Source organism: Capra hircus, chromosome 16 (genome assembly GCF_001704415.2).
Source record: "Capra hircus breed San Clemente chromosome 16, ASM170441v1, whole genome shotgun sequence".
NCBI lineage: Eukaryota > Metazoa > Chordata > Mammalia > Artiodactyla > Bovidae > Capra > Capra hircus.
In genome coordinates, this window is record NC_030823.1 from 59,495,742 (window position 1) to 59,518,304 (window position 22,563).

Sequence of the window (22,563 nt, forward strand, 5' to 3'; positions counted from 1 at the left end):
GACTATGGATAAGAGTTACTGTTCTAGGAATTGTAAAAGGAAGGGCTTTGTGTTGTAAGTGGTTTGTCAGAATGCATTTGGTGCTGGCAGGGTGAGGTCAGATGAGAACTCATATCAGCCTGAAAGAGTGCTTTGAAGGGTTCTGCCAAGTACCAGGTTTCAGGCAGTAAGTGATCGTTCTCTTTTTTCTTTCTGCTTCTGGGTCCCACCTTCAGTTCAATCACAATACAGATGTGAGGGCACCCAGGGAATTCTCTAGACAGGTTTTGTGTGTCTCAAGACAGGTTTTCTGGCATTTCCTATTTTCTGGGCGTGGGGGCAGTGGTGGTGCTGGGTTTGTGGTTTGTCTGCTTTTGGTCTTTTGTTTGAGAAATGTCAGCCATATAGACACATTTCCCAACTGTCACTATTTACAATCACTTAAATGGCCATAGGGTCACAAAGAGTGGGACACGACTGAAGCAACTTCGCACACATGCACAAATGGCCATAAGGATAGAAAGACAAAGCAACTTGGACCACCTACAACCAAGGTAAACTACCCTAGCAGGAGGGAAAGAGGGCTAGTGGTACCCATCCTAAGTCACTCCAGTCCTGTTCCTCAAGGCACCTGCTCGTGTCCCAAACAGTAGCTCCATATTTGTTTCAAAACCGTATATGTGCAGAATGTCAATCCTGTTAAAGGATTTTAACTTTTGCCGACTAAGGTCCGTCTAGTCAAGGCTATGGTTTTTCCATAGTAGTCATGTATGGATATGAGTTGGACTGTGAAGAAAGCTGAGTGCCGAAGAATTGATGCTTTTGAACTGTGGTGTTGGAAAAGACTCTTGAGAGTCCCTTGGACTGCAAGGAGATCCAACAGTCCATTATGAAGGAGATCAGCCCTGGGATTTCTTTGGAAGTAATAATGCTAAAGCTGAAACTCCAGTACTTTGGCCACCTCATGTGAAGAGTTGACTCATTGGAAAAGACTCTGTTGCTGGGAGGGACTGGGGGCAGGAGGAGAAGGGGACGACAGAGGATGAGATGGCTGGATGGCATCATTGACTTGATGGACGCGACTCTGAGTGAACTCCGGGATTTGGTGGTGGACAGGGAGGCCTGGTGTGCTGCGATTCATGGGGTCGCAAAGAGTCGGACACGACTGAGCAACTGAACTGAACTGAACCCCAGATTCCTAGTATATTCATCTGTTGGTACCCGGCTGGGTAGCTATTGTCCTGGGAAGACAAGAACAGTCCTCTCATCTTCCAGGTGCTAGAGTCAGAACACACCGTTCTGTTGCTCTTCCTGCCAGCTGAAAGACTGCATCCTGGAGCTTCTCCTCTTGGAGTTGTGGCTTCTCCCTCCACCCCTACCCACCAACTCCCACGATGTCTCTTCAGCACTGTCTCCTTTTTGAAAGCAGTTTAGTGTATGTTCATTATATAACCCCATGTATTTGTGACTTCAGTCATTGCCTTGTATTAACATATTAGTTATTTTGTATGTCTTATCTTTCCAACTATAATTGTGACATCCTTAAATTTCTTTGAATTCTTTTTGGCTGAGTATATAGAACAGACACTGTAAATATTTTTGAGTTAGTTCTACTGCATTTCCTTACCCTCAAGGATCTTAACATTTCACTGGGGAAGGAAGGGATACTCAGGTGAAATAGCTCAATAACAAGTCAAGACAACAACTCAACGCCAAAGTGGAATGTAGACCTAGGAGGCACAGTGGCAAGGATGCCAGGGGAGAAAAAGTCACAAGGCTGAGCCAGTCTGAGAAGGCTCTTAGTTGCCCTGAGACAATATGTCAATAGTTGGTTTTGTAAATGAATCCAGCTAGCCTACCAGTATTACTATAGCTGTCATTTTGTCTTTTGTATACCGAACTCTGCTTCCCAAAAGGGATTTGTTCAACAGACAAGCCCACATCCTGGCCCCTAGAAATCTCCCAGCAAACTTTACTCCTGTCCTCTTTTCCTGCTTTCAAAACCCTTTCGTCATGATTCTTTTTTTTTTTTTTTTTTTTTAACTTCTGTTTCTATGAAAAGATTTATCTTACGGTTCAGCTCTCTGAAAGAAAGAGCCGATAGTGGAGAGTGGGCATGGAGAGGATGCGCATGCTTCCCTGTGCTGCTTTCTGGGTGCTGCAGTTGTGCTTTTAATCCTGCTGCTGTCAAGCTCCATTAGGAGGTTTGAGCATCAGCCTCCTACCTTTGGGGCCTGGCCTCCCATCAGCTCTGGCTGAAATGAGGACGGTGTTTGAGACTGGTAATCAAGAAGAAAGACAGGTTGTATATTTGCAAAGAGCCCTTGCTCACCATGCTTACCACCCAGTCACCTTTCATATCACATGGGGGCATTTATCCTCCCATTTGCAAGCACTGACTGCCATTAGGGAAACCATCGGGATGCCATGTGCTGGCACCCATAAAATCATTTTAAAACAGTAGTAGGGAATCAAGGCTAAGCTTCTGTAACTCTCACATACCTCTGAAAAGGAACGGATTGCTTCTTTCTGGGAACATGGAACAGTGCTGAAGGAGCAGGGCCCCCTTCTCCTCCCAGTAGGCAAAGCAGTCTTGATAATCTGGGGTGGCAGATGTTACAACCAACAGCCTTCACATCTGGCCTCCGAGGTGACTTCAGTGGGTCATAGAGGCACCTGGACTCTTGCCTCAGAGCACTGGCAGCAAGTTTCTGGGAAGGAAAAGGCCCCCTGATTTCTCTTTCTTTGCATTTGATATAAAGTAGGAACCAGTGCCTTAGAAAGAATTCATGGGATCCCTGTTTCTCAAGCTGAAATGAACACCTTTATTGTCATCAGCAGAAAATGTTAACAGCCTATCTGTGCAAGTTATAATGCTGGATCTCAAACCAGAATCTGTATTTTTTTGTGTGAACCCTTAGTATAAAAAAGCACACATTTGAACCCAGTAAATATATGAAAATCTGGATGAAATGCAAAGCTCAAAATCATTGTAGGGAAAACAAACAGAAAGGTTATGAGTGGTTATCCGTATCTTGTTACCACAGCTATTTATTAAAATAAGTACTTCTTATTAAAGGAAAACTCAAACATTTACAGAGAAATGTATTTGTTGAGCCAGGTATTTACTTTGGAATGTTAATTTAATTTATTCATTAGGAATTAAAATTTGCAAAATTTGAATTTGCAAACGTTGCATATTAATGCCCATAATTAGTTTCATTGATACAAGTCTAACATACTCATTTTTGAAATGATTATTTGTCCATCATTAGGTTGAAGCAAAAACTTTTCTACTACAATCTGTGAAACAAATATATTAAGTATTAGAGGGCTGAGATAAGTTCAGACAGACTGGCCTCAGAAAAAAGAAGGAATATAAATTTATGAGATGATACACCATAAAAAGCTATAAAGGTGAGTTTGGCTGTGAAGTAGCAAAGGAGAGACTGAAGTAGCAGCAAATGTCCAGATGACAATGAGCAAATCACTTCTGATGTGAGAGCCTGGGAGAGCAACGCTAAGCCAAGTACAAAGAATGAGAGCTCTCCTTTAGACAGCAATGGTAACAGTAGCAGAGTATTCTCAAAGAAATTTCCGGAGGAAATAGGACAGTTTGCTCTGTAAGACGTGACACATGAGAAAACAATTTACATGGTTGCTTTTTAATAATAACCTCTAGTGTAAGAAGAAAATTTTGACTTGTGGTGCCCACCTTGGGCTGAGTAAACAACGCTCTGGACTCAGACCACTCCGCCCAGACTCAGCATTGCCCCAACTGCGGTGTTAGAATGGTTTCATCATGAATCCCATGTCTTCATACAGTTTTCCAATTAAGAGAACACCATTCTTTGTTTATTTTTGGCTACACTCTCTCATCGTCGCTGTGGTCGTGAAAGAGTACTTTCCTGTGATTGTAATACATTTCAGAACATTGTCTTAATGAGTGATATTTGTACCCCTGCCCCCCATGAATGGAGCCTGAGACTGACTGCGTTCGGCTGAGCCTGAGACATGGCAGCTGTGTCACTGGCCGTGAAGTGGCCGCTCAGTCTCACGCATGGGCCAGTCTTGGCCACCAGGGCAGGTGAGGGGCCAGAGGAGAGGATGTGGACCGAGGCCTGCTCAGAAAGGCTACCAGAGTGTGAAAGAGAAAAAGGGCTGCTCAAGAGTGATGTGAGCACAAAGTGCACAGAGAGGAGTCAGTGGCAACTTTTTTTTTTTTTTTTAAGATTTATTTATGTTTTTTCCAGTGGTCATGTATGGATGTGAGAGTTGGACTATAAAGAAAGCTGAGGGCCAAAGAATTGATGCTTTTGAACTGTGGTGTTGGAGAAGACTCTTGAGAGTCCCTGGGACTGCAAGGAGATCCAACCAATCCATTCTAAAGGAGATCAGTCCTGAATATTCATTGGAAGGACTGATGCTGAAGCTGAAACTACAATACTTTGACCACCTGATGCGAAGAGCTGACTCATTGGAAAAGACCCTGATGCTGGGAAAGATTGAGGGCAGGAGGAGAAGGGGACGACAGAGGATGAGATGGTTGGATGGCATCACAGACTCAATGGACATGGGTTTGGGTGAACTCTGGAGTTGGTGATGGACAGGGAGGCCTGGCATGCTGCAGTGCACGGGGTCGCAAAGAGTCGGACACAACTGAGCAACTGAACTGAACTGATTTATATTTTTGGCTGCACTGGGTTTTCCTTGCTGTACACAGGCTTTCATTAGTTGTGGTGAGTGGAGCCAACTCTAGTTGTGGTGCATGGGCTTCTCATGGAGGTGGCTTTTCTTGTTGCAGAGCATGGGCTCTAGAAACACAGCCTTTAGTAGTTGCCATGCGTGGGCCCAGTAGTTGTGCCAGGCATGCTTAGATGTCCTGTAGCATGTGAGGCTCTTCCCCTGAATTCAGTTCAGTTCAGTTGCTCAGTCATGTCAGACTCTTTGGACTGCAGCACACCAGGCCTCCCTGTCCATCACCAACTCCCGGAGCTTGCGGAAACTCATGTCCATTGAGTCGGTGATTCCATCCAGTCATCTCATCCTCTGTCACCTCCTTCTCCTCCTGCCTTCAGTCTTTCTCAGCATCAGGGTCTTTTCCAATGAGTCAGTTCTTTGCATCAGGTGGCTGAAGTATTGGAGCTTCAGCTTCAGCATCAGTCCTTCCAGTGAGTATTCAGGACTGATTTCCTTTAGGATGGACTGGTTGGATCTCCTTGCAGTCCAAGGGACTCTCAAGAGTCTTCTCCAACACCACAGTTCAAAAGCATCAATTCTTCAGTGCTCAGCTTTCTTTATGGTCCAACTCTCACATCCATACATGACTACTGGAAAAACCATAGCTTTGACTATACACACCTTTGTCAGTAAAGTCAAGTCTCTGCTTTTTAATATGCTGTCTAGGGACTGTCCCTTATGAGGGATCAAACCTGTGTCTCCTGCATTGGCAGGCAGATTCTTAACCAACAGACTACAAGGGAAGCCCGCAACTGTCTATTTTTTAAAGTTGTCTTTCAGTTCAGTTCAGTTCAGTTCAGTAGCTCAGTCGTGTCCAACTCTTTGCGACCCCATGAATCGCAGCACGCCAGGCCTTCCTGTCCATCACCAACTCCCAGAGTTCACTCAGACTCACGTCCATCGAGTCAGTGATGCCACCCAACCATCTCATCCTCAGTCGTCCCCTTCTCCTCCTGCCCCCAATCCCTCCCAGCATCAAAGTCTTCTCCAATGAGTCAACTCTTCGCATGAGGTGGCCGAAGTACTGGAGTTTCAGCTTTAGCATCATTCCTTCCAAAGAACACCCAGGACTGGTCTCCTTCAGAATGGACTGGTTGGATCTCCTTGCAGTCCAAGGGACTCTCAAGAGTCTTTTCCAACACCACAGTTCAAAAGCATCAATTCCTCAGTGCTCAGCCTTCTTCACAGTCCAACTCTCACATCCATACCTGACTACTGGAAGAACCATAGCCTTGACTAGATGGACCTTAGTCGGCAAAGTAATGTCTCTGCTTTTGAGTATGCTATCTAGGTTGGTCATAACTTTCCTTCCAAAGTTGTCTATATTGCTTACTAACTCTGCATAGCCACTGGGCTAGGTGATCTTTGTGTGGGCACACTTAAGAGGTAGAGAGTTGTGACTTCCCTGGTGGTCCAGTGGCTAAAACTCCATGCCCTCAATGCAGGAGGCCAGAGTTCGATCCCTGGTCAGGGAACTAGACTCCACATGCTGCAACCAAGAAGTTGCATGCCACAACTAAAGAACCTGCAAACAATGAAGACCTGTTGCAGTCAAATAAATAAATAATTTTTTTTTTTTTTAAGAAAAAAGTACAGAGAGTAATCTCTCATTCTGTAGCTGAGGAACTAAGATTAAGAAAGATTAAGTAACTTTCCCAAGATTATTCTGGTGATGAAAACACCCAAACTCAGTTTGTTTGACTATGACTGTACTATTTGTTGTTGCAGTATGATTTAAAATGCAAGCCAAGAATTCCTGATTTCCAAGAAGCAACTATAAAACACTCTCAAGAGAGGATTGTACATGCGTGGTCAGTCATGTCCAACTCTTTGGACCCTATGGACTGTAGCCCACCAGACTTCTCTGCCCATGGAATTTTCTAGGCAAGAATACTGGAGCGGGTTGCCATTTCCTTTTCTAGGATAACTTCCTGACCCAGGGATTGAACCCACATCTCTGTGTCTCCTGCATTGGCAGGCAGATTCTTTCTTTACCAACTGCACCCCCTGGGGAGCCCCAAGAGAGGACAGATGCTTCATTTGTACTGGAAAGACCAAAAAAGGGAGAGAGAAGAAAATGCAAAGTTGAGTAAATTTAAATGCAAGATAAAAATTCACACCTTCACAGAGGTAGCACACTCCTTTTTGTTGGATAATTGATTACACCTTATCTGAATCTTGATTCCCAGGCTTTGTGAGAGAAGACCTGTCCCCCATTGTTTCTGGGAGTTTTCCAAGCTTATTTTCTCACATTTCTCTCTTTCTCTGGGCTTGTATATTCACACATGCCACCTCCTTTCTGACCCACATTGCAGCAGGCACAAAGCCAGCCCTCTTTACCTGTTCTTATACACCCACAAATTCATACACAGAAAGGCATATTGTTGGTTTAGAAACTTTGCTGAAGATCTGGGGGAAGACGTTCACAGGAAAGGGTGATATATGTCTGTGTCCACTATCCTCTTCTCATCTTCCTTGTTTCTTACACCCCAGGAGCAACAAAGTCTCTTTGCCTCAGAGAGGACAGTTTTTTGAAAATCAATTTTCCCCCTAAATTTAGAAAGGAAATTCGGTGCATATCCTGCATATTAGCATAACACACCCCTAATAGAGACTGGAGTGGCATTCAAATACATCAATGTTTTTGCAGCAGAATGAATAAATACTGGCACCAAGTGAGATAAATAAAGATTTTAAATAGCCTCACTGTTGCCTGAGATTTGCTACCAAATCAAATCAGCTCAGATTTTTTTTCTCAAATGAAGTCATTTCTAAACTGAGGTTCATCGATTTTTGAATTTCAAATTGTGGATCAGGGATTGTAGAACTGTGTAAGAAAACCACTGAGCTAGGTTTTCTTTTTCTTTATTTTTTAAATTGTGGAAGTATGATAACACATTTACAGGAGACTTGGAAGATACAGAACAAAGTTACATATAGTTCCACTGTAACAATTATTTTTTTAAGTAGCTAGATTAAGATTTTTAGTTGAAGTTTCAATGAGCTAGGTTTTATACTCTAGCTCTTCCCTGGAGACATCTGTGGCCTTAATTAATCACTGATTAAACAGTACTGGACATCTTTAAAAAGAAAAATTTAAATATGTAGCTTGAGTGTCTGATGGCAGAGTCGGTCATATGGAGGAAATTAAACTAACACTCCTTTTTGAAACTTTCCCCAGCAAAACCTGTCTTTAGATAAAAATAATTTTTATTTCCCCAATTATAATGACAACACCAAGATTGCTTTGGGAAGAGAGAAACAGCCTCCTCAGATAAAGGAGGGGATGTTTCCACTGGCCAAAGAGACTAGGCTGAGGTGATGTAGTCCTTGTCTAAAGGGTCCTTTTATTTATTTATATTTTAATTTTTATTATTTTTAATCTGTGGGATCTTAGTTCCTCAATCAGGGATTAAACGCATGCCCCTGCATTGGAAGTGCAGAATCTTAAGGAAGTCTCAGGTCCTTTCATTTTACAATGAAAGTCAATAGAAACAAAATATTCACTTTACAGCTTAGTTTACCAGAATGCATCTAAGAAAGCAAGGGATATGGGTAATTTTCTTTTTTTCCTTGAGTTAGTCCTATAGATTTCTAGCCAAAAGACAGAATATTTTTTACCAAAATAAGCCCTTCTAGATTAAAACAAAAGCAACACCTTCATGCATGCAACTGAAGATCTTCTGATAGTGGCAGACTTACCCTCCTGAAGGATTAGCTGAAGGTGAGTAAAAGGTTGGATAAAACAAGATTAAAATCTTAAAAGCATTAAAGAGCTAACAATAAGGAATTACTAGCATTAAACCCAACCTGAAGATAGAAATCCAAAGAGACGGAACCTTACATTTGGGACACTGGGGGTCTTTTGATGATCCTGGTTAGAAGTCAAAAGTTGAAGCGCACTGTTCACCAAGGGTATGAATGCTGCTAAACCACCCTGTGCTTTGGTTTGGAGTCTTTTAAAGGAGTTACACTCTAGGGTAGAGTGAATGGACGTGCACTTGTACTTGGGTGTGGGCTGGATTTAGTGACTCATTTCTCATGAATAGTATATGGCAAAGGTGACGCTTTTTCACCACATAAGCTTTCATCCCTGTTTCTTTCTTTTTGTGGGGATGGGAGGTGCATGGCATGTGGGAATCTTAGTTCCATGACCAAGGACTGAAACCAAGCCCCCACAGTGGACATATGGAGTCTTAAATCTTAACCACTGAACCACCAAGGAAGTCCCCTGGGTTTCTTAAAAAAAAATTTTTTTTTAATTTTCTAAACAAGTAGTTGATTTACAATATTGTATTAGTTTCAGGTGTACAGCATAATAATTCAGTATTTTTGCAGATTATATAGGTTATTGTAAAACAATGGGCATAATTCTCTGTGTTATACAGTATATTCTTGTTGCTTATCTATTTTCTATTTAGTAGTTTGTTAATCCTATACCCCTAATTTGTCTCTCCTCTTTCCTCTCCCTTTTGGTAACTGCAAGTTTGTTCTATATCTGCAACTCTATTTCTGTTTTGTATATACATTCACTTGTATTAGTTTTAGATTCCACATAGAAATTATATTATGTAGTATTTTTCTTTCTCTGTCTGACGTTTTCTTAAGCATTATGTTCTCTAAACTGAAGATCAACAAGGATATGGAAGACCTGAACAAACTATGAAACAGCTAGGTGTAACATACACCCATAGGATGCTCCACCCAACAACACCAATCTTCTCTGGTGCACATGACCTTCTCTAGAACAGCCCTTACATTAGGTCATAAAATACATCTCAATACATTTTAAAGATGTGATATCAAAGAAAACATGTTCTCTAACCAGAAATGGAATAAAATTAGATAATGCTAACAGAAATAATGGAGAAGGCAATGGCACCCCACTCCAGTACTCTTGCCTGGAAAATTCTATGGATGGCAGAGTCTGGTGGGCTGCAGTCCATGGGGTTGCTAAGAGTCAGACACGACTGAGCGACTTCCCTTTCACTTTTCACTTTCACGCATTGGAGAAGGAAATGGCAACCCACTCCAGTGTTCTTGCCTGGAGAATCCCAGGGACAGGGGAGCCTGGTGGGCTTCTGTCTATGGGGTCGCACAGAGTCGGACACGACTGAAGCATCTTAGCAGCAGCAGCAGCAACAGAAATAAATTTGGGAAATTCACAAATATGAAATAAACAACATACTTCAAGATGACCAGTAGGTCAAGGATGAAATCAAATGGAAAATTAAAAATCTGAGGTGAATGAAGATGAAAACATAATACACCAAAACTTATGGAATACAGTGAAAGCAGTGCTTAAGGAGAGATGCATACCTATAAAGACCCATCAATATATTAACAAAGAAGAAAGATCTCAAATCAATTACTTAAACTTCTACCTTAGGAAACTAAAAAAAAGAGCAAACTAAATCCAAAGCAAGAAGAAGGAAATAATAAAGATTAGGGTAGAAATAAGTGTGATATAAAATAGAGAAACAATAGAGAATCAACAAAGCCAAAAACTGTGACTTGAAAAAAATCAACAAAATTGACCAAACTTGAGCTAGACCACTCAAGAAAAAAAGAGAGGAGACTTAAGTTACTATTTGTTGTTGTTTATTTGCTCAGTCATTTCCAACTCTTTGCAGCCTCATGGCAAGCCACTATACTCAAGAATAAAAGCTAATCAACTGCTGACATTACAGAAATAAAAAGGATTATAAAGGAGTACTATGAATAATTGTATACCAAAAAATTAGATAACCTAGATAAAATGGTCAGATTCCTTAAAAGATGTGAACTACTGAAACTGACTCCACAAGAAATAGAACAATCTGAATATACCTATAACAAATAAAGTGATTTAATTAGTAATTAAGAAACTACTCACAAAGAAAAGCCTAGCCCCAGATAGCCTCACTAAAGAATTTTATATTGTTGAAAGATGAATTCTTCCTTCATAAACTCTTCCAAAATAATGGAAGAGGAGGGAACACTTCTCATTTCATTCTATGAGACCAGTATTACCCCGATACCAAAATCAGATAAAGACATTACAAGAAAAGAAAACTACAGACAAATATACCTGATGAATATAGATGCAAAACATCTCAACAAAATACCAGCAAATCAAATCCAGCAGCACATAAAATGGATTATTCAGCAGATTGCTGCTGCTGAGTCGCTTCAGTCGTGTCCGATTCTGTGCGACCACATAGACAGCAGCCTACAAGGCTCCTCCGTCCCTGGGATTCTCCAGGCAAGAACACTGGAGTGGGCTGCCATTTCCTTCTCCAGTGCATGAATTTTGAGACCCTATGGACTGCAGCCTACCACGCTCCTCCATCCATGGGATTTTCCAGGCAAGAGTACTGGAGTGGGTCACCATTGCCTTCTCCTATTCATCAGGACCAACTGAGATTTAGCCTAGGAATGCAAGATTGTTTTAACATCCCAAAATCAACAACTATAATACACTATTTGAACAGAATAAAAGCCAAAACCATTTGATCACATCAATAGCTGTAGAAAGCATTTGATAAAACCCAACATTCTTTTTTAAAACAAGAAACATTCAACAAACTAGGAATAAAAGGTATCTTCTTCAGCCTGATAAAGGACATCTAGGCAAAAACCCATAGCTAACATATTTTGTGGTGAAAGACTGAATGCTTTCCCCCTAAGATCAAGAACAAGACAAGGAAGTCGGCTCTTTCCACTGCTACTCAATATTTCACTAGAGGTTCTAGCCAGGACAGGAATGTGGAGTGAAGTGGGCTGACCACAATGAATCAAAGTAGAAACCAATAACAGAAAGATAATAGGAAATCTCCAAACACTTGTAAACCAAGCAACATATTTCTAAATTATCATTTCATCAAAAAAGAAAGTCTTAAGGGAAGTTAGAAAAAAAACATGTTGAATAAAATAAAAGTTCAAATACAACATATCAAAATTTATGGGATGCTGAGGAAGCAAGACTGAGAGAAAAATTTATTTCACTAAGTGCGTGTAAATAGAAAAGAAGAAAGTCTCGAACCAATGATCTAAGTTTTTGTCTCAAACCTAGGAAAAAGAGCAAAATAAACCTAAAGGATTAAGAAAGAAGACAAGGTTAGAAACAAATAAAACTGAAAACGGAAAAACAATAGAGACATTCAAGAAACAAAGAGTTGTTTCTTTGAAGGAATCGATAAAATTAGCAAGACTGACAAAGGAAAAAAAGAGATAACACAGATCACCAATGCTTCAAGAATGAAACAGGAAATATACTATAGACCCTGCAGACTTCAAAAAGATACCAAGGGAACATGGTGAACACACATAAATTTGACAACTTACATGAAATGCCAATTCTTTGAAAAATATGAAGTACCACATCTCACCCAAACTGAAGTAGACAATTTTAACAAACCTGTAACTATTAAGGAAATTAAACCTGCAATTTAAAAACTTCCAAAAAAGAAACCTCCATGCTCAGATAGTTTCACCAGAGAATTCTACCAGCATTTAAAGAAGATTCGACATCAAATCTACATCATCTCTTCCAGAAAATGGAAAAGGAGGAAACATTTCCCCATTCATTTTATGAAGCCAGTATTACTGTGATATGAAAATTAGATCAAGACCATACAAAGAAAGAAAACTTCAGACCAATACATCTAATGAATATAGACACAAATGTGCTTAAGAAAATATGAGCAAATAGAATTTAGCAACGTATAAAGAGAATTATATACCAGGAGCAAGTGGGCTTTATTTCAGAGATGCAAGCCGGGCCCAATTTATAAAAATCAATCAATGTAATTCACCATATTAACAGGCTAAAAAGAAAAAAAAATCACATGGTTATATAAACAGTATAAGAATGATTGACCAAATTCAACCCCCTTTTGTGACAAAAACTTTCACAAAAATAGGAACGGAAGGTAAATTTGCCCAGTTGATAACTACAGCTAATTTATACTTAATGATGAAAGGATTGAATGTTCTATCCCTAATTCTTATCAAAATATCAGGAAGATTCTTTGTAGGTATAGAAAGATTATTCTAAAGTTTAAATGGAAAGGCAAAGGAACTAGAAGATTTAAAACAATTTTCAGTAGGAAGAATAAATATGGGTAGAATCAGTCTGCCCAATTTCAGGGTTTATTATATAGCTACAGTAATCAAGACTCATAATAGGAAAAACTGAAAAATCAGACCTTATTAAAATTTAACACTTCAACAAAAGTTATGACCAACCTAGATAGCATATTCAAAAGCAGAGACATTAGTTTGCCAACAAAACTCCGTTTAGTCAAGGCTATGGTTTTTCTAGTGGTCATGTATGGATGTGAGTGTCGGACTGTGAAGAAAGCTGAGCGCCGAAGAATTGATGCTTTTGAACTGCGGTGTTGGAGAAGACTCCTGAGAGTCCCTTGGACTGCAAGGAGGTCCAACCAGTCCATTCTGAAGATCAGCCCTGGGATTTCTTTGGAAGGAATGATGCTAAAGCTGAAACTCCAGTACTTTGGCCACCTCATGCAAAGAGTTGACTCATTGGAAAAGACTCTGATGCTGGGAGGGATTAGGGGCAGGAGGAGAAGGGGACGACAGAGGATGAGATGGCTGGATGGTATCACTGACTCGATGGACATGAGTTTGAGTGCACTCTGGGAGTTGGTGATGGACAGGGACGCTTGGCATGCTGCAATTCATGGAGTCGCAAAGAGTTGGACACGACTGAGCGACTGAACTGAACTGAATTGCAAAGGGGAAAAAAAAGTATCCGTGTAAAGAGGATGAAAAGACAAGTTACAGACTGGAGAAAATATTTTCAAACCACACATACACAAAAGGACTAGGAACTAGAGTATATGAAGAACTCTTAAAACTCAACAGTAAGAAAACAAACAACCCATTTAGAAAATGCCCCAAAGATATAAACAGACATTTCACCAAAGAGAACGTACAGATGGAAATTAAGCATGTGAAAGATGTTCAACATCATTAGCCAGTAGGAGAATGTAAATTAAAATCACCATGAGCTATCACTGCAGATCTATCAAAATGGCTAAAATCTCAAAAACAGTATTAACACCAAATGTTGGCAAGAATGTAAGAAATGGGGTCAGTCATATATTGCTGGTGGAACGTAAAAATGGTAAGCTACTCTGGATGGCATCACTGACTCAATGGACATGAGTTTGAGCAAACTCCAGGAGATACTGAAGGACAGGGAAGACTGGTGTGCTGCAGTCCATGGAGTCCAAAGAGTCAGACACGACTGAGCAACTGCACAACACTCTGCAAAACAGGGCGGCAGTTTCAAAAACCCAAGTAATATGAAAACTCAGTAATATGAAAACTATTTGGACCAAAAAAACCTGTGCACAAATGTTTGCAGCAGCTTTATTTATAATAGCTCAAAAAACTGGGGGTCGGGGGAAGATGTCTCTCAATGGGTGAGTGAATGGTTAAACAAACCATGGTACACTCATACCATCCAATAAATAAACCTGCATGAATTTCCAAAGAATTATAGTCAGTGAGGAAAAAAACTCCAAAAGGTTATGTACTGGACAGTTTTATTTGTATATCATTCTTGAAATTACACAATTTATAGAAATGATAAACAGACACATGGTTTCCAGGAGGGATGGGAAGGGGTGCCAGGCAAAAGCAGGTGTGGTTTTATAGGGAAACCTGAAGGATTCTAGTGGTGAGTAAAGATTTGAAAAGGCATTTAACAAAACAGAAAATTTGATTAGTCTATAAGCCCATGTAAAAGTGCACAACCTCATTTGTATTGGGTTGGCCAAAAAGTTCGTTTGGGTTTTTCCATCCTGTGTTACAGAAAAATCCAAATGAACTTTTGGCCAACCCAAATAATTAGGTATATGAAATGAAGATCACAATTTTGATACCATTACATATCCACCAGATTGACAAAAATGAAGTCTGATAGTAGTGTGTTTTGGCAAGGATGTAGAGCAATTGGAACAATCATCCATCTCTGCTAGGAGTGTAAACTTTATGGCCGCTTTGGAGAACAACCTAGTATTATCTGAAAGACTTAAATGTAAGTATACCCTATAGCTTAGCAATTGTACTCCAAGATATATACACTAAAGAAAAGTTTGCCCTTGCATACCAGGAAATATATAGATACATGCAAGAACATCATTAGCAGCCTTATTTGTAATAACTCCAACTACAACTGCATGCAACAAAAACAGATGACCTCATAAACCTAACCCAGTGAAAGAAGAGGCCAGACACACAACGAAATATTCATGCTATATTACTCTGTAAACAGAAAGTTCAAAAACTAAACTGCAATGTTTAGAGATGAGTAACAAGCTGATTTAACTTATATGCAGAGTACATCATGAGAAACGCTGGGCTGGAAGAAGCACAAGCTGAAATCAAGATTGCCGGGAGAAATATCAATAACCTCAGATATGCAGATGACACCACCCTTATGGCAGAAAGTGAAGAGGAACTAAAAAGCCTCTTGATGAAAGTGAAAGAGGAGAGTGAAAAAGTCAGCTTAAAGCTCAACATTCAGAAAACGAAGATCATGGCGTCTGGTCCCATCACTTCATGGGAAAGAAATGGAGAAACAGTGGAAACATTGTCAGATTTTATTTTGGGGGGCTCCAAAATCACTGCAGATGGTGACTGCAGCCATGAAATTAAAAGACGCTTACTCCTTGGAAGAAAAGTTATGAGCAACCTAGATAGCATATTCAAAAGCAGAGACATTAGTTTGCCAACAAAACTCCATTTAGTCAAGGCTATGGTTTTTGCAGTGGTCATGTATGGATGTGAGAGTTGGACTGTGAAGAAAGCTGAGTGCTGATGAATTGATGCTTTTGAACTGTGGTGTTGGAAAAGACTCTTGAGAGTCCCTTGGACTGTGAGGAGATCCAACCAGTCCATTCTGAAAGAGATCAGCCCTGGGATTTCTTTGGAAGGAATAATGCTAAAGCTGAAACTCCAATACTTTGGCCACCTCATGCGAAGAGTTGACTCATTGGAAAAGACTCTGATGCTGGGAGGGATTGGGGGCAGGAGAAGAAGGGGACGACAGAGGATGAGATGGCTGGATGGCATCACTGACTCGATGGACGCGACTCTGAGTGAACTCTGGGAGTTGGTGATGGACAGGGAGGCCTGGCATGCTGCGATTCATGGAGTCGCAAAGAGTTGGACATGACTGAGCGACTGAACTGAACTGAACTGAACAAGCTGATAAAACTATAAAAATATATAAGGAAGTAATTACCATACAGTTAGGATAGTTGTTGCTTTAGGGGGAAGGACTTATGAAAAACAATGGGATCTGAGTTGATGGCAATGTCCTGTTGGTTATTATAAGGTAAGTGTATTTTTCTCTGTGTGTAATTGTTTATGAGAAAATAACACATCCCTTCATATTTCACTGTCTTGACTTTGAGAAGAAATGAGGACGGAGGAATGTAGGTGTGAGGTTTGACTGTGTGAGAAAAGGCAGCACAGGAGAGTCTGAGGTCAAAATTTAGAACCTGTGAAGAGAGAGGGGGGAAATGGAGTGTTGAGGAAATGGCAAACCTGCTAGGATGATAAAGTGGGTAGATTGCCTATGAATGGTTTTTTTTTTTTCCCTCAATGCTTAGGAATAATAAAGTTTGCTCTAAGTGCTAAATTTCTAACTCCCCTCTGAGCTGAGGGACTATAGTTTTTTCCAAACTTATATTTGGTTCACCTTGGCTTTGAATCCACGAGACTATCCAGGGCAAGAAGAGGAAAACATTTGATGTGGAGCAGAAAGGCTCCCTCCTTGAGCATGAAGCCGGGTGATGCCATCCCTCTCTCCTCCCCAGTCCTCAGTTTAAGCAAGACTGGGGAACAGGGTCAGGAGAAAGCTAAACAGCCCAAATCAGGTAAAAGTTCCCCAAATTTGGAAGTCCTGGAAAGGGACACATTCCTTCTGTCTCATTCTGTCAGGCTCTCCAGGCAGATCTGAACTATTGATGTCAGAATTCATTGTCTGGAAGTACAGCATTGAAGCAACTTTAAAAGCTTTATGTGCTGTGTTGAGCTGCTCAGTCGTGTCCGACTCTATGCGACCCCAAGGACTGTAGCCTGCCAGGGGCCTCTGTCCATGGGGATTCTCCTGGCAAGAATAGTGGGGTGGGTTGCCATGTCTTCCTCCAGGGAATCTTCCCAACCCAGGGATGGAACCCAGGTCTCTCGCATTGCAGGCGGATTCTTTACGGTCGGAGCCACCAGGAAAGCCCGTGTCATCTCAACTCTGAACCACCAGGGAAGCTCCTATAAAAACTTTGTAAGAGGATGATTTAACGAGAGTCTGGAGCACCCTTAACGTTTTCTCCTTGTGCTGTGGGAAACAGCTCTGCTGCTTGTTCCCTGCCTTTTCCTGCCAAATCTTGCCAGCCCAACTCTGATCACACACTGACTCCCTCCCTGCCCAGCCCCGAGGACCGGGTACCCCTCAACCGGGTACCGCTCAACGGCGGGGCCATCAGGTGTCACCGGGGCTTCAGGGACCAGTGCGGGCCGGAATTAGGAAAACAACGAGCCGTTCAGGCGGCTCTCGAGGCCAGGTCCAGTGGACAGCGACACACCCCGGTCCTTACGACTGCCATTCTCCCAGGGTTTTCCGCGCTGGACCCAATCTGTACGTATCATACCAAGTCCCCTGATCCAGCCTTCCTAAGGCGCCCGACTCCGAGTTTCCTTTTTTTTTTTAGGCAAAAAGGCAGGGAAGCCTCTTTGGAAGGCAACCACCTGCGCTGTTCCATCTCTTCCCTTCGCCCTGGAGCAGGCATCCTCTCTAGCAGGGGATTCTCCCAGGATGCGGGCCAGCGCCAATCAGGACGCTCGGCACCTGCCCCCAGTGCCCGCACCTGGAGGGGTTGATGAGGTTCTCGACTCCGGGCAGGGCCAGTCCTCCGAGCGCCGGGGAGGGCGGAGGAGCCTCACGTGGGCCTCTCCAGCCCGGGGCGCCCAGAAGGACGCGCGCAGACCCCGTGGGAGCCCAGCCCCGGAGCCGCCGCCGGAGCGAAGCCGCTCAGCAGAGGTAAAGAGTCAGGCGTTAATCCAAGCCGAGGTTCTCCGAAGGAGGCAGAAGGGAGGGCGCACGGCGGGCGGAGGACCACGCGGGGCGCCCGGCTTTGCGCCGGGATGCGCCCGGCCAGCGCGTACTTTCGAGGGCGCCTCCGAAGCCGGGTAAGCGCGCCCCGGGATCGCCGCCCTCAGCCCATCCCTATCTTGGCTTTGGCCGTGGTCATGCCCGGCTGGCTCTGGGCACCCGCTCGCCTCTCCGGCTTGGCGCCAGAACAGCTCTCTCCAAGGAGGTGGGGGTGGGGGTGGAGGTGGAGGGAATGTCTCCGGCCTCGTGGCCAGGCCCCCGGGTCCCGCGGTCCCCGCCCCGGGGCGGGCCTTGCCGGGTCCCTGCCCGCGGCCGCACGTCCGCCGCCCGCCTCGGCTCGGCCTAGCCGACCTGCTCCGCGGCGTTTTCCGCCCGGCGGGACCCCCACACTGACGCGGCTGCTGCGCCTCGGCGCCCGCGAGCTCCCGGGGACCATGCGGCTGCCCCGGCCCGCGGCACGACTGGCCGCGAGGTCTGGCCCGGCGCGCGTGAGTGAACGGGGCTCCGGGCGGGGACTGAGGACCACGGGTGGGTGGAAACGGTCCGTCCGCGCGGCCGCGGGGATCCCAGCGCACGGGCGCCCCCGGGCCAGCCTTGCAATTTGGGCTCGAGGTGCTGATGGTTTTCCTGAAGTTTTTCAAAATAAGTCGGGCGGAGGTGCGTTCGCGAAGCCGGTTCGGCCTCGCCGGTCCAGGATCGCCGGGGGCTGACTGCCTGCCTCGGGGACAGAGAAATCGGACTGTCACCCAGGCCCTCTGTCCGCCTCGTCCTGGGCCCCAGGGCGGGCGTCCAGCCCCGCATCCCTCGGGCAGCGCCCGGGCAGGAGGGCGCAGCGGGTCTAACTGGAGGCACTGGCCACATCGGAGCTCCGCTCAGCGGCCGGGAGGAAGGTTTGGCTCGGGTAGAGAGATCCGGAGGTGAGCGAAAGCAGTGTCGGGGTGATACCCCCCATTCTGCTGCTTGCGCTCGGGTAACTCTGAAGTCCGGCTGGGATGGGCGAGTAGAGCGCCCAGCGCGGCGCCTGGGAGACCCTCGGCATGGGGCTGGAGAGCTTCCTGGCTGCTCTGCACCTCCCAAGGCGGCGAAGGAGGGCAGGGATGAAGAGCTGTCTTCTCTGTCGGTGTCTTTGGGCTATTTACGCCATCCATGCTTTTCTGCCTCCTCTGGGCATCAATTTTCTCTGGGGGCCCTGCAAGTTTGCTCCAACTATTTTAATGTGGCCCCAGCTACTTTCCTCTGGGGCCCCCCGCAATCAGTTGAGGCACTTTTTCTCGCCCTTTCGCCCAGGTCCGAGCTGCGGACCTGGAGGATCTGGGCTGCAGGGAGGGTGGTTTCCACTAGCAGGACTCCGCTGCGACCCTAAGGAGGCTGCAGTGTAACTGACACGGGTCGCGGTCTACACAGTCTGATCTCTGTGCTCTGCCACGTCTCCGCCACCACCACCACCTCCCGTGGGTCTGAGCGAGACCCACGTTTTATACCGTGGGAGAGAGAAACGATGTTGGACTCCAGATCCAGCAAGTTCACTTTGCGGGCGATCCGCTGGGATCTGGAGTCTTGGGCGGGGGTGGGGGGTGCGGAAGGCCGCTTTATTTCTGTGCTAATGAAATACTTGAAATCACATTTGAATCTTGCCCGTTTCCTTCAGACTGACAGAGGTGGACCTAGAGGGAGGAAAGAGCAAAGGAATATTTTCTGAAAGCAGTTGTAATTTCTCAGGCGTCTCCCAGGAGGGTCCGGCTCCCACGCAGGAGATCTAAGCTAACAGAATACAGACATAAAGGGTCAGGTCGGCACTCATGTGGTTTCCTGAGGTTCAGCCGGGGCATTAGACATCAGAAGCATGGTCCTCCTCACAGCTCCCTCATTGTCATAATAACTGCCATCCTAGGGGTGGGGGGTAATGAAATGAGACAGGACCTTGTGTGAATGGGAAAAGTCTCAAGTTCTTTGGGAGGAAGGGGTATTATATGCATAGAAGCCCAGCTGTGAACATCACTGAGATTCCTGCCAAAGCTAGAAATCTGCATGTAATTGACCACATCAAAAATAGTGCTTGGGGAAGCTAAGCTGGGGCTGTGCTGCTGATGAGAGCAAGTCCTTCATGTTTTGCTCAAGGATCTCTGTTTTGTCTCTGACTTGCCCATCTGTAATTGGAAATGAGCTCTGCCTAGACCAGAGAGCCCTCAGCCTGAATACAAACGTCATCTGGCAGCAGAGGAGCCTGGCACAGAAACAGCCCACCCCTCACCCAGAGGCCCTGCAGGGGATTTTAGTGAGCTCTCCTGCTAACTTTGGAAGGAGCCTGGGGTGACTTACAGGAGGAGTTGGGAATCCTCTGGGTGACCATTTAACAAAAGAGCCTTTTCCCCCAGCTGGACAGTTTAGGTCCTGTCAATTGTGAAAAGTGCCCTGAGGTTTAGAATCTAGCCTGATGGTTATTAACGCTAATGAAGGCTGCTGCTGTTTGGTAACTACCTTCTGTATACCAGAGATAAGGCTTTGCAAAAGATCAGTATTATGATCCCCATATTTCATGGAAATATGAAATTTCATATTTAGGAAAGGTTAAGCAATTAGCTAAGATCTTAAAGCTCATCAGTGGCAAAGCTGTGCCTGGAACCCAAGTCTGTCTGATTCTGTCTCTGCTCCTTCCACAGGGCAACTCTCCTCCTCCTAAGAACAGACACACATGTGGGAGCTGAAAATACAGAACGTTGTGAATAAAGACTGTTATTTGTAGGTCCAAGGGATGTTTGTGACCCCATTAGACTTCAGAGGACATGCTGTCCTGGTAAAACTGGATGCTCTTTTCTCCCTCTAGGACTCAGGCATTTAACTCATACAAAACAGATTAATTTCTTTAGTATGTAAAGGGTAAACTGCGATGACATTTATTTACCGTTCAGTTAGCAAACATCAAAAAGATGGATAAACTGCTGATGAGGTTCTGAGAAAACAGGCAGTTTCATACATTGCTGGTCAAAGAGTAAACTGGTAGTACTCCTTTGGAGAGCATTTTAGACGCATTTATCAATATTAGTAATGCCCATGCCCTCTGACTCAGTGATTCCAATCTTAGGAATCTAATTTGCCCTTGTTCTTGCATGTGGCCACATAGACATGTATCCATTACAGTATTGTTTGAACAATGAAAGAACAACCTACATGCTCATTAAAGGGGGACTTGTGGTACTTCCAGATAGTGGAATACTGTTCTGTTCATCCATTAAAAAAATGAAAGATTTAGGAAGCTTACTATTAATATATAACTGATATAGGACAGTTTGTTTTCAAGATAGGGGCTAAGTGGAAAACATGCATAGGGTGTGTATAATATGCTACTGTTCACACTATAAAAGAGAAGGAAGAAGAAGCAGTTCAAGAAATTTGCTTGTGTTTGCATAACCATATACACAAAAGCTAATAATATCTGTTGCCTCCAAGGAGAGTGGCCCTATAAACTCTCTTACACATTTTTACTTTTGAATCATGTGAATGCATCAGCTATTCTTAATAAAAACCTCTTTCCTTGCCCTGTGTCTGCCATAGTCCCTCAAGCTGAACAGTGTGGGGCAATAGTCCCCTTAGGGTTGCTTGGTTCCCTTTGGGATAAAAGCAAAAGTACTGTGAGACTGCACAGGGCCCATAGGCTCTGGGCCATCTAAAATTGCTTTGACTTCAGGCAAGTTTTGCTTGGAAAGTTGGGATGAGAGGTGTTTTAGCCTCTCTGAACTGGATAGGATATCTCCAGCCTTGAAAACAACACGAAGAAATACCAACTATCCTTTTTACTGCCATATTTGTTGTTTAGTCGCTAAGTTGTGTCCAACTCTTTGGGACTCCATAGGTTGTAGCCCACCAGCCTCCTCTGTCCATGGGATTTCCCAGGCAAAAATACTAGAGTGAGTTGCCATTTCCTCCTCTAGGGGATCTTCCTGATCCAGGGATCGAACCCACATCTCCTGCATTGGCAGGTGGATCATTTACCACTGAACCACCTGGGAGAGCTCTCAGGATAGTACTGCCCTATTGTTCCTCTATACAGGATAAAGTATCAGCACCTAGATAGCATTAAACAAGGGAGGGGAGGAACACTGTGGTTGGACTTCAGAAAGGGCAGAAGAGGTCTGTTTCTGGTGTTGCATTTGGACCTCAGAAAGGAGAGGAAGGGAGACACGCTTGAAAGAAAAGTTTTGAAAACTGTTCTGGGATCTAGGAATGTATTATAGACCCAGAAGAGGAAGGGAGGATATTGATGCCGTTGTCTGTGCATCAATCAATATGTCCCCAGAAGCCCCTTTGGGTGCTCCCCATCTGCACAGATGCGCAGTTCAGTTTTTCCCCCCATGCAGCCTGGAAGCCATTAGATGCACAAAGGTGGTTGGGGGCAGGTATTAGGCACTGACTTCCCTCCTTCAGGTAGGACAGGGTGTTGAATAGCAGAAGCAGTGGAAGAAAGACTTGCTTCTAATCACATGAGAAGAGGCCCTCCTGCACTATTAGGTGGGAAGCTTTCATTGGGAGCTCTCTCTGTTCAGTTACCCTGCTGAGCGCTCTGCCTATTATTATCTCATTTAACCTCTTGATCAGGTACACGTGAAAACCCTTTGCCATCAAGCAACGACAACTTTATGCTCTTCTTTCAATGGCTTTTCCGATCTCTGCACGGGAACCTGCAACACAGGCATAGCGGCATCACAGAGGCGCTTGCAGAC

General features: G+C 44.1%; 1 protein-coding gene across 1 annotated transcript in view; it reads left to right on the forward strand.

Moving 5' to 3' along the window:
- FAM163A (family with sequence similarity 163 member A) overlaps positions 18,261–22,563 on the forward strand; it is a 97,813-nt gene continuing 93,510 nt past the window's right edge. Inside the window, exon 1 of the mRNA XM_018060658.1 lies at positions 18,261–18,333. The gene's annotated coding sequence lies outside the window, so the exon portion shown is untranslated. The remainder of the gene's footprint in view (positions 18,334–22,563) is intronic.